This window comes from Lactuca virosa, chromosome 8 (genome assembly GCF_052849685.1).
Source record: "Lactuca virosa cultivar CGN04683 chromosome 8, Lactuca_virosa_CGN04683_v6, whole genome shotgun sequence".
Lineage (NCBI taxonomy): Eukaryota > Viridiplantae > Streptophyta > Magnoliopsida > Asterales > Asteraceae > Lactuca > Lactuca virosa.
The window spans coordinates 344914270-344927521 of NC_136433.1; positions in this window are offsets into that span (position 1 = coordinate 344914270).

Sequence of the window (13252 nt, forward strand, 5' to 3'; positions counted from 1 at the left end):
GATCAGGAGCCAGTAGTATCATTGGACGACATTCAGGTCGATGAGCGCCTGAATTATGTGGAGATGCCGGTGGCCATTTTGGAAAGGAAGAAGAAGATTCTTCGGAACAAGGAAATACCTTTGGTGAAGGTGCAGTGGGAACATCGGAGGGGATCTGAGTGGACATGGGAGACGGAGGCGGAGATACGCGAGCATTACTCGGCATTGTTTATTTCAAGGGACTTCGAGGACGAAGTCTAGTTCAAGTGGGGGAGAATTGTAACGCCGCGATTCTCAGGTATGGATTTAAATAAAAGGTTCTTTGGTTTTAAGTCCTACTCGACGAGTTGGTTGCCCTACTCGTCGAGTAGCATAGGGGAGGGATCGCGTGTTAAGTGACCTACTCGCCGAGTCCAGGGAGGGACTCGACGAGTAGGAGCTGGCAGAGGAAACCCTAAATCTCGGGGTTTTGCACCCTATTTAAGGAGGCCTAAGCCTCCTTTGGCCTCTTTACAGTCTTTGAGAGCTCAGTGAAACCCTAATTCGTGTGATACTCTTTTTGGTGTGTTTTAAGGTTTGGAAAGAAGGTTGGCTAGGAGGGAAAAGCTTGAAGAGAAAAGGAGTTGAAGCAAGGAAGGTGTGGGAAACAGAACTTACCTCAACTAGCATCTTTTGGAGGTATCAAGTTACAATCTTTACATCCCTCTCCTTCTAGATCTCTTTTCTTTTGGTTGAGTTTTAGGGTTTTATGGATTTTGAGTTGATATGGGGAGCTATGGGCTAGATCTGAAGTTGTAACTTCAGATCTGGAGCATTCCTAAGTCCTAGAGTCATAAAGTTGCGGTTTTGGGAGTGATTGAGACCCTCCTTGTGCATGAAACCCCATTAAGAGCTTAGAATTTCCATTAAGAGCCTTTTTAGCCATGCATACACGTAAAGTTTGCAACTTTATGTGAAAAGCATGCTCTAGAAGCTTGGATCTGTAATTTAGAGCCATTGTATGGCTTAAATGAGTCTGTATGGCTTAAGGCCTGGAGGAAATCGGCGAGTCGCAAGGTTGACTCGGCGAGTCGTTCGAATATGGCCTTGAACTCGACGAGTTGGATGAACAACTCGGCGAGTCCGATGAAGATTGCCTTAGACTCGACGAGTTGTATGAACAATTCGGCGAGTCGAATGGGTTTTCCAAAGTGATGAATGCGTGTGTATCCGACGTGTTGTAAGAAGGAAACTCGACGGGTGGCCTTAGGGTTTCGATCGAAAATCGTAAGAACTCGATGACTAACCCCGGTGACTCGGCGAGTGGGAAGAATTTCAAGGAACTCGGCGAGTAGCCGAGAGTACTCAGCGAGTTAAGGTCAACATGGACTGTTGAGCTTGACTGAGTACTTTGACTTTGACCTGGGGATGACTAGTTGGTTTATGGAGTACCTTATGTGGTTGAGGACTTATGAGGGTATTCGTACTATGGCAATAGGTGGTGAAGTCTTTGGCAAGTGATCCGAGAGTTGGGACTTATCTACCGAGTCGACATCTACGAGGTGAGTTATCCTCACTATATCGATAGGGTCTAAGGCACCAAGGTCGACCCTTTTAGTTGTTATCGTTATGGTATGCTACATGTGGATATGATGTGTTAGATCAGAGTCAGGATAGACAGTATGTTATGCTCTTATGATCCGTAGGGATTGATATGTTAGTGACATGTTAGGTCAATGCTCTAGTTATGAGAGATTGCTATTGTAACATCCAGGAATTTGGGTATATCTGTTTAACCCTTCCTCTTCTCCAAATTGTCAAGAGAAGCCCCTTTATGGAAATGTTGCAAAGGAGTACGCTGGGCATACTGAAGAGTACGCTGCACGTACTCATTCGCTTTTAATAAACGCGGACTCCATGAAGTATGCTGGGCGTAACCGGCCCAGATGCAAAACCCTAATTTAGACTTGAGCCCTATATAAAGAAGGTTATGGCCTTATCCTCAGCCACCATTTGAGTGAGTGAAACCCTAAAAGAGAGCCAACCTTCGTTCTAAGCTTGTGTGAGTGTTTTTGGAGCTAAAGTGCCTTTGTGTGTTAGTAAAGAAGAATTGGAGATTCTTGTGAAGGCTAGAAGTTGGAGTGCAAGCTTGGATCTGAGTTCTACAAAGGGAGAAGCTTCAGTTGGAGGTAAAAAGCTCAGAACTTTCCTTGTTGTTATGGTTGTGTGCTTCTTGGACCAATTTTAGGGTTTTTGGTCCCAAGCTTGAGGCTTTATGAGTTGATGCACTCCAGAGCTTAATAACCTGTCCTTTTAAGTGTTTCTTGTGGTGGAGAACCATAAAAATAAGGCCTTGATCGTGTGAATCTACCCATGCATGAGTTATGAGCACTTTGGGTTAAGAAAGCAAGAGTTTTCATGTGTTGTGGCCTTATCAGCCATGCAAAGGCTTAAAGTTGTTAACTTTATGGAGTAAGAGATGTTAGGAAGTCCAGATCCAAGAGTTGAGCTAAGGTCTTAACGGGTTAAGACCAAGAAAATGGATTAAGCAACCCTGATGGTACGCGCCGCGTAATTCCAGTACGCCCCACGTACTGGGTTGAGGTCCCCGATCAGTTCCTTGAGTGTTTGGGTACGCTGAGCGTACCAGGGGGGTACACCCCACGTAACTCCTTCTGGGCGTTTTTGGGCTAAGCATTTTGTTGGGCCTTGAGTGTTGGGCCGGGAGTTTGGACCTCATGTAATAGAGTCTTGGACTAGAGAAGTGTATGTATGTGCTTTGGGCCTATGGTTTGGACTTGCCTTTTTGGTTGGGATTTGGGCCGTGTGAGGGCCCATTTATTATTGGGCCTTGGTGGGCCCAATGGACTTAGGGCATTAATGGGCGGATAGGTGGTCTATCTTTAGACCCAATAAGTGAGAGGTTGGACTTAGCTCCTAATTGAGATTATTGTGGGTTTGGCACAGAGTTAGAGTCTGGTGCGTAGCAGCAGTGATTATAGGAGATGTTCTTCATCCGAGGTGAGTCTTCTCACTATACATTACCTAGAGTGGTATCTATGTGTAGACCGGAGGGTCTTGTGTGCTATGTGTATGTATGAGATTATGTGCATTGTGATATATGTATGCTATGTGTTGTATAGACCGGAACGGAAGGTCCAATGATATAGACCGGACCGAAGGGTCCAACGATACAGATCGGACCGAAGGGTCCAACGAGCTATGACCGGACCAAAGGGTCCAACGAGCTACGGGACTGGAGGGTTCCGCTGAGACACATCGACCGGGGGGTCGTATTGTAGCCTCGAGTGGCGTATGTGTTGTATGTGGTATTTTGGGGAACTCACTAAGCTTTGTGCTTACCGTGTTATGTGTTTTGTGTTTCAGGTTTTCTCGAGATCGCGTGATGGCACCGGCTTGATTGTACACACCAGAGAAAGAGTTATATTTTGAGGATCCTTGATTATTAATGGAGTTGTGCTCTGTAATTTGAATAAACGAGATTTTATACAATTTGTTATGAAAAGTATGCGGTTTTAAAATGAAAAATCTGTTTGAAAATTTACGGCGTTACAAGTTGGTATCTGAGCCTTGGTTTGAGGTATTCGGATGCACCTTCGGGTATATCTGGACTCAAACTGAGGAATTGAGGAAAATTTTCAAAATAAATGATTTTTTCTAAAACGAGCAAGAGTTCCTAAGAGAAAACGAGAAAGAGCAGTGTGTACAATCAGCCAGAGCCCGAACGGTGATTTCCCAAAATACCCTTACCTTATGTGTTTATGAGATATTATGAGATATTATGCATGCTAGAGATAGGCTAGGTATTTCATATTTTAGGACTAGAGTGGCCTGATTTGTGATGCCTTATCCTAGGATTTGCTGTTATCTGTGATGCGTTTTCGAGTATGTGCTGAGTAGGAGTATCCAGCGGGAATCCTTGTGGAGAGGGATTGAGTAGAGGAGTAATCTAGGAAAGATACCTAGATGAGCATTTGTGGAGCCTACCGAGAGAGTAGCAAGATACCCGCAGGGGTAGAGTTTCAGAGTTCGGTGATGTCTTTTGAGTATGAGTAGAGCAAGTGGAGTTATCACCTAGAGCGGGTTTTACGTGTTATTTCGATGCCCGAATGCTACTTGCTTCGTGCTTTGTGGAATTCCCGATGATGGGAGTCGGCTACCAAGTGAATGTGACGATATTCAGGAGGTAGATGACTGGCGTCATAAAGAGTTTCTCAGCAGCTGATGGCGGAGAAGTGTGAGAACCTAGGAAGAGCCTAGGAAGTGACCTTAGTCAGATGAGTACGCGGACAGAGTAGAGCATTTCGCTGGGGAGCGAGCATGCGTGTTGGGATTGGTGATTGAGAATGTTGAGCAGCTACTTAGGGAATCGGGAATGGTCCGTGTAAAGAGTATGGGTAGATGTGGCAGGTAGTATGGGCCCGTACTACTGAAAGCAGAGGACCCATACTCGATGCAGGGAGTATTCCAGACGTTCTAAGTAGCAGATCGAGAGGTGATGTCATGGTTCGAGTACCATGATTGGTAGCAGATCGAGAGGTGATGTCATGGTTCGAGTACCATGATTGGTAGCAGATCGAGAGGTGATGGCATGGTTCGAGTACCATGATTGGTAGCAGATCGAGAGGTGATTTCATGGTTCGAGTACCATGATTTGTATCAGATCGAGAGGTGGCCGCATGGTTCGAGTACCATGACCCGTGGCAGTTAGTGTTATTGGTTCTACCAGTTATTCTGTGGTGATTGGCTAGACCGAGATCAGATGTGAAAGAGTATGGGGCGAGAGGGCCATGATGAACGAGTTTTAATGGAGCATACCTTAAAATGGGAAATTGAGTTAGCTCTGAGGGATTGTTGGTGACATGCCAATTGGAGTCGCAAGACTCATGAATGAGTAGAGATGGCGGTTATGGAGGATTATGGCATGAGTTGAGCAATCAGCCGATAGTGGAGATGTCATTTTCTGTGACCTGAGCGGTGTTATTTTTGTTCCTATGGGAAATAGGAGAGGTATTGAGATTTCCAGTTTCCATGGTTGGGGGTGAGCCCTGTGGGGTAGCTTTGGTTACGATCTTTCATCAGAGTATTTGGGTAGTAGGTCTGCCGAGAGGTAATGTTAGAGCATGAGCAGGTTGTCATCGGGACTGAGATGGTTAAGGACAAGGATACACCCTATTGAGCATAGTAGGGCATGTATTAGCTGCAGCGGCAGATGATCAAGAAGAGGATATTGGGGCGGTGGCTCTTATTGTCATGATGAGAAGTTTCTGAGGATTTCATCGGAGATTCGGGGTATTTGGAATTGCTTGACCTCCATCAGGGAGATCATCCAGCATTGCGTATCACCTTCCAAGAGTAGGTGCGATGTTGTTAGTAAAAACAGTCTGTGGGTTAGATTGTTAGCGAACCAATTGGTGATGGTTCGAACCCTGAATGGGGGAGAACCGGGTACTTTTGAGGAGACTAGAGATTTGTTCAAGGGTGGTTAGAGAACTGGATAGGGGGCATGCGGTGTGGATTCCTGAGACCAGAGTTATTGGTGGTCAAGGGGAGGTGCAGAGTGAGATAGTACATGTGGTACGTGTTTGAGAAAGAATGAGTGTCTCCATGGCAAGTGGCCATTAGTCGGAGACCTTGTGGTGGTTAGGAATCCTTCAAGGTTAAAAAGGTGAATTCGAGGTGGTTGGCTTGTGAGGTTAGTTCGGCGGTTGAGAGTTTCTAGTTGAGAGTATGGGCTATTATATGCAGTATGGGAAGGAAAGAAGTTGATTGAGCAATCAACTTCAGGGTTGTTATGAGTATTCTTGCATGAGTTTTAAGCAATAGAGGAGGAAGTCTCAGATTGTCATCTTCGTGTTCTGAGTCGTCGGCAATTTCTCCGTGTTTTAATTTGGGAGATGGAATATTCCTGGGTATCCGAGTTTAATGTCCTAAATCTCGGATTATTTTGAGTTTGAGTTTGAGATGACAAGTGGTGCATCGGGTGTCTATGGTTTCGGTGGGGGCTCTTCAGCTAATTGACATCAAATGGATTTATTTGAGAGTGTGAATTGCAGCGAGAAAAAGAGGTTTTTGTCACGACGGTGGTCGTCCGAAGTAGTGATTCTTAGCCTGGATGGGTGTGTGTGTACCTATCTATGTTGGGCCGCAAAGCATGAGTTAATGATCGCAGTGTGATGTCAACCTGAGGATGAGATTGTGAAGTGGTAAGAGTTAGTGGGGTGGGACTGCGAAGAGCTGCAGTTCAATGAGTTAGTGCAAAAGGGTGTTGTGATGCTACGAGGAGCCGTAGTACTCACTAGTCAGAGGAGAGTGTTGTGATGCTACGGGGAGCCGTAGTACTCACTAGTCAGAGAGAGGGTGTTGTGATGCTACGGGGAGCCGTAGTACTCACTAGTCAGAAGAGGGTGTTGTGATGCTACGGGGAGCCGTAGTACTCACTAGTCAGAAGAGGGTGTTGTGATGCTACGGGGAGCCGTAGTACTCACTAGTCAGAGGGAGGGTGTTGTGATGCTACGGGGAGCCGTAGTACTCACTAGTCAGAGGAGGGTGTTGTGATGCTACGGGGAGCCGTAGTATTCACTAGTCAGAGAGAGGGTGTTGTGATGCTACGGGGAGCCGTAGTACTCACTAGTCAGAAGAGGGTGTTGTGATGCTACGGGGAGCCGTAGTACTCACTAGTCAGAGAGGGGGTGTTGTGATGCTACGGGGAGCCGTAGTACTCACTAGTCAGTAGGAGGTTATTGTGATGCTATGGGGAACCGTAGTACGCACTAGTTAGCGAGAGGTTGTTATGATGAAGCATTCTTGATCAGAGCATGACACAGAAGAGTTTTTATGAATGAGTAGCCCTAATCTATGAGTTTTTGGGAGCCTGGTGGTCGGACCAGGGGCGAGACCGGGGTCTCCTCAATGATCGGGAATCATTATATTCTGAGTAAGGTGTGGACATCGCAATCCGAAGGGATTGGATAAGTGAAGTACGCATGGGTTGCGGGTCAAGTCATGAGTTGAGTGGGTCTTGGGGACGAGTGGTTACAACTACGGGTTGGACCAAACTCTCGAGTTGAGTTGAGTCCTGGTGGTGTGTTGGATAGGTGAGATGAGATTCTGGAATCGGAGGTGGGATTCCATATGAGGGGTATTGTTCGTCATCTGATGTCTTAGACCTGAGTATGTCAGGGCCTTGGTTCGGGAGGTGCAGCGGGATGCACGAAACTATTGAGCAGTAATCGACAGAGTTCAGGGGTGATCCGATCTTCAATAGAGTGTAGTGTTCGCTTGAGGGAAGCGACTTGCGTGACTTGTGCGTCACTAAGAGTCGAGACAGTTATTATAAGATGGGAATCGGTGAAACCTTTTTGGTTATGGGATGGGTGAGCATGAGGTTCATCTATTGGGTTATTAAAGTAAGAGAATATTCCCAGGCGAGCATGATCAATTTCTGGTGTCTAAGATTAGAGTTTTGGGTTCATCCCCTCTGATGAATCCTGATGTTGGTGCTTGCAGTAGGTCCTGGAGAAAGGGGGGAGATTATGATCTTTCTGTCCTTTTGAGTTGAGATCGGGTTTGATCAGGGAATCAGGGTTGGTAGAGTGTTCTTAGAGTCTGTTAGTCGGCGGGCGGTTAACAGGATGATGATTCGAGTGTGATCTGGCTAGGAGATAGACCGCAAAAGTTTTCAAGCTCTGAAGATTCAGATTGAGTACCGCAGCGACAGTTGGGTCTGCCCTTTTGGGTCAGGAGACCCTAGTGGGATCGAGTATCTATGGAAGAGATTGTTGTATGGTTTAAGGACCTTCACTAGTGCATCTCGGGTAGTTGGGTTCGATCTATGTATGGTAAGGAGCGATTTCGAGAGCGAAATCTAATTCAAGTGGGGGAGAATTGTAACATCTGGGAATTTGGGTATATCTGTTTAACCCTTCCTCTTCTCCAAATTGTCAAGAGAAGCCCCTTTATGGAAATGTTGCAAAGGAGTACGCTGGGCGTACTGAAGAGTACGCTGCGCGTACTCATTCGCTTTTAATAAACGCGGACTCCATGAAGTACGTTGGGCGTACTAAAGTTACGCTGGGCATAACCGGCCCAGATGCAAAACCCTAATTTAGACTTGAGCCCTATATAAAGAAGGTTATGGCCTTATCCTCAGCCACCATTTGAGTGAGTGAAACCCTAAAAGAGATCCAACCTTCGTTCTAAGCTTGTGTGAGTGTTTTTGGAGCTAAAGTGCCTTTGTGTGTTAGTAAAGAAGAAGAGGAGATTCTTGTGAAGGCTAGAAGTTGGAGTGTAAGCTTGGATCTGAGTTCTATAGAGGGAGAAGCTTCACTTGGAGGTAAAAAGCTCAGAACTTTCCTTGTTGTTATGGTTGTGTGCTTCTTGGACCAATTTTAGGGTTTTTGGTCCCAAGCTTGAGGCTTTATGAGTTGATGCACTCCAGAGCTTAATAACCTGTCCTTTTAAGTGTTTCTTATGGTGGAGAACCATAAAAATAAGGCCTTGATCGTGTGAATCTACCCATGCATGAGTTATGAGCACTTTGGGTTAAGAAAGCAAGAGTTTTCATGTGTTGTGGCCTTATCAGCCATGCAAAGGCTTAAAGTTGTTAACTTTATGGAGTAAGAGATGTTAGGAAGTCGAGATCCAAGAGTTGAGCTAAGGTCTTAACGGGTTAAGACCAAGAAAATGGATTAAGCAACCCTGATGGTACGCGCCGTGTAATTCCAGTACGCCCCGCGTACTGGGTTGAGGTCCCCGATCAGTTCCTTGAGTGTTTGGGTACGCTGAGCGTACCAGGGGGGTACACCCCACGTAACTCCTTCTGGGCGTTTTTGGGCTAAGCATTTTGTTGGGCCTTGAGTGTTGGGCCGGGAGTTTGGACCTCATGTAATAGAGTCGTGGACTAGAGAAGTGTATGTATGTGCTTTGGGCCTATGGTTTGGACTTGCCTTTTTGGTTGGGATTTGGGCCGTGTGAGGGCCCATTTATTATTGGGCCTTGGTGGGCCCAATGGACTTAGGGCATTAATGGGCGGATAGGTGGTCTATCTTTAGACCCAATAAGTGAGAGGTTGGACTTAGCTCCTAATTGAGATTATTGTGGGTTTGGCACAGAGTTAGAGTCCGGTGCGTAGCAGCAGTGATTATAGGAGCTGTTCTTCATCCGAGGTGAGTCTTCTCACTATACATTACCTAGAGTGGTATCTATGTGTAGACCGGAGGGTCTTGTGTGCTATGTGTACGTATGAGATTATGTGCATTGTGATATATGTATGCTATGTGTTGTATAGACCGGACCGGAGGGTCCAACGATATAGACCGGACCGAAGGGTCCAACGATACAGATCGGACCGAAGGGTCCAACGAGCTATGACCGGACCAGAGGGTCCAACGAACTACGGGACTGGAGGGTTCCGCTGAGACACATCGACCGGGGGGTCGTATTGTAGCCTCGAGTGGCGTATGTGTTGTATGTGGTATTTTGGAGAACTCACTAAGCTTTGTGCTTACCGTGTTATGTGTTTTGTGTTTCAGGTTTTCTCGAGATCGCGTGACGGCACCGGCTTGATTGTACACACCAGAGAAAGAGTTATATTTTGAGGATCCTGGATTATTAATGGAGTTGTGCTCTGTAATTTGAATAAACGAGATTTTATACAATTTGTTATGAAAAGTATGCGGTTTTAAAATGAAAAATCTATTTGAAAATTTACGGCGTTACAGCTATGTTTGGTGCTCAGTGAGATAGATATGTTTGATGTTGTATATGTCAGTATATGTTAGTTATGTGCACGTGGTTATTTGCTTGTTGCTTGGCTTGAGGCGGTCCTGCTTTGTGCTAAAGGCCAACACACCCTATGAGCGGTCCGGGAAGACTGTAGGCCCACGTGGCGGTCCAGTCATGCCGAAGGCTCAGTATAGATTCAGTTGGACTGTAGGCCCTGTGGGGCGGTCCAGTCAGGCCGATGGCCCAGTATGCATGTTGATTGATGGATGGATTGATTGATTATTACGAATATGATATTTCAGTGTGGTATTGGTATTTTGGGGGTAGCTCACTAAGCCCTTGGGCTTACAGTTTTCAGTTGTTTGTTTCAGGTACTTCAGGAGATCGTGGCAAGGCAAAGGCGTGACCGTACCGCTCCTCATCCTTATGATATGTTTGGGGACACTCTGATGAATAATGTTTTGAAAACAATTTGTAAACAAATACTTTTTGGGTTTAATTATTATTGGAAAAGTTTAAATTTGGCATGAAATTTATGGATGTTACAGCAGTCAGAAGATGTTATGATGTTTTTCGTTTAAGAAGAAGAGTCTAGCGGATCTCAGCACTCGGCGTCTAAGCCCAAGGAGAAAAATAAGAAAAAGAAGCAAGCAGTCTCCCGAAAAGAATTTTTGTCTCTACAAAAGAAAGTAGATCAGATTTTTGCTGCTGTCAAATCTTCCCCACCACAATCTGAGGAATCGACTGGCCCGCAGTCTCTCATAGACCGCATCGAAAGACTGGAAGCCAGAGAGCGTCTTGCTATAGAACGCATCTCCCTTAAAGTAGAAATGGGGATCCGGGCCCTAGACAACAACCGCAAAGCTGATCATCAACACTTCATCTCCACTGCTGAAAAACTCATTTCTGAAGTATCCTCCATCATATCGGATCTTCAGACCATCATTAAGGATCAGTCTGCTCAATCTCAAAAAGTTGTTGAAGAAACGCACAATGCGTATGAATCCGCAATCTTTGTTCTACAGTCAACAATCAACAATCTCCACAGGTCTCTATCCTCCAACTTTCAAGGTCCCGAAATCCTTCAACTCACCAAGGAAATCCATCGATTGCTCTTCAACCCCGCAATCCCAAACAACCAACAACTGGCTGATGCTCTCAAAGCTCAGTTTGATGAAGTTTGTGGAAAAATCAGCAGTCTTCGTCAATGGCTTGAGGAAGTACCAGTTGCTCCTCCCTCAAAAGGGAGAAGTGAAGACCAAAGCTCGGATTAAATCTCTCATCCGCATTCCCATCCGCACCAACATAGAAGCTCTCCTGTCATAAATGAAAAAGTTTCTACTCCTCAACCTTCACCACAACCTTCTCCTCAAAAGAGCCCAACTCATCAGTCTTCACCTCAACAAACGCCTATTCAAGAGCTACATCATTCTCCTAAGTGACCCGAGACTCCCCCTCATTTCAAGAACCTTGCCTCCCACATGTCATCAGATCACTCAAACGACTCTCCCGCAACCAAACAGAAGAAAGTTGACTGGAGATCAGCAAATTTTGCTGAGATGATCTGGAGGGAAAACGAAGTTGATATTACAATGGATGAATCCCTCATTAACTCATGGGTCAATCCGCACAGAAGATTACTGGATGACGATTACAAGCCCTACCTTACATATGCAGAACCTCCTACTGATGGTTATTGGGACATTCCTATATCCCCCAACACAAAATACTTCACTGTGTTTGAACCCTTTGACCGTAGTATCCCCGATGATAAGAGATTACCCTTAGAGTTTGAAAGACTCAACAGCTTTCATGCCAAACATGGGTCGTCTATAGAGAAAACCTGGTCGAATGACAGACCCTCCGCAGTCAAAAATTACAAGCCTCGAAAATTCATGAAGGCAGAATTCATCCAGTACACGCTTACCAGAAGAAGCTCAGACTATGTCCGAACCCAAGCTGATTTTCCTTGCATGAACCCGGAAGAAATCTTCCCAATTGCAAAGGTATTTAAGAATAAGTCTGAAAAGCACCCAAGGATGAAGACTGCTTATGAAAGGGCCTGTACCTTTCTCAAAGAGACTGTGTGTGACTTCGCAAGGATCGATGCTGACATCCACCCGACACTTTCTCAGAATTTCAACATTCCTCCTCTTGAACCAGCTCCGGTCCTGACTGAAGGCTTTCAAGAAAGATCCCTTGGAGCAACCAACTTCTCAGATCTTGGAGTCATCTTCAAATGATTAAATGATGAAACTAAATACTTCATCCCAATGACTGCCATGAATAGTATGACTCGGAAGCAGTTGGAGATTATTCAGGCTGCAGTCAACAAATCCAAACATACGACTGCTGAAGTGAAGTTTGAAATCTCAAGGAGGATTGCATGGCTTATGGAAATCAGGAAGTTCTGGTGGATTCTTATCAAGTTCCTCAAGCTCAACACTTGAAAGAAAAGTTGAAGAGGTCACTTAGGGGAAATTGTTGAAACATTAAAAGTGACCCTCTTAAACTTAAGAGATCCGAAGTTGCTTCAGGAACTGCAGTCAATCTCTCCCCGCAGTTAAAATCAGCAACCGCAGTCATCGTCATCAGTTCTTAGATTCAGTCTTTTATCTATTCTTAGTATAAGTACTTTCTTTTATCCATAGTGCCCTGCGTGGCAACTCTTAAACATACTAGGCTGTATGTAATCTTCGAGACTCTATAAATAGAGTTCTCCATTTCTCAATGAAAACACATCTCTTACGCATTTTGAATCTTATCACTCTTCTTTCTCTCCACTACCTTATTATCTAAATTTAATCGTACCTCCTTGTAATCTCTCTTCAAGAGCAAGTCTTTCTAAACTTAATCACTAAGTTTGATCTCACTTACTAACTTGGTCTGATTGCATTCCTTGTTAAGAATCAACTTAAGTGTATAATTGATATAATACTTGCTGTCTTTTATATTTCCTTATCTTTCCGCAACTAATCATCTAACTATCTAACTCTAACTTATATTATTGTTGAGCTTTATGATCCTTTGAGATTAACTTTAATTTCCGCAATATTAACTTGTTCTAACGTTTGTTCAAGTGTGTTTCTCAAGTTTTTCTCTCAACAAGGGGTAAAAGAAATAGTTAATAGACGTACCACTTAAGATAATTATAAGATGATCCTTACCATTTACTCTAATATTTGCGTAGTGCATACCAGTCATATGTAACCAAAATAGGATAGACCTTCGAATAAGTGATCCTAAATCTAAGTCCACAACCAAACAAGGAACATGAAGTAAAGCAAAGATCATCGATTCTAAGTCTATGACACGTTAGTTACATATAACCTTAGTGTATCCACTCAGCAACGATTGACATATGAATAAACACCTTTTTAGTTTGCACAAAATTAATTATAGTAACACAAAATACTCCTATAGTATTTTAAGTTTGTGTTTTGTTCTAAACTTTTCATTGTAGTAGTGTTGGTAAGTTTATAGACTTGCTGCAACACCACAACCATTCCTAGGCACATGCTAATCACTTCTCGGAAAGATATAGTTG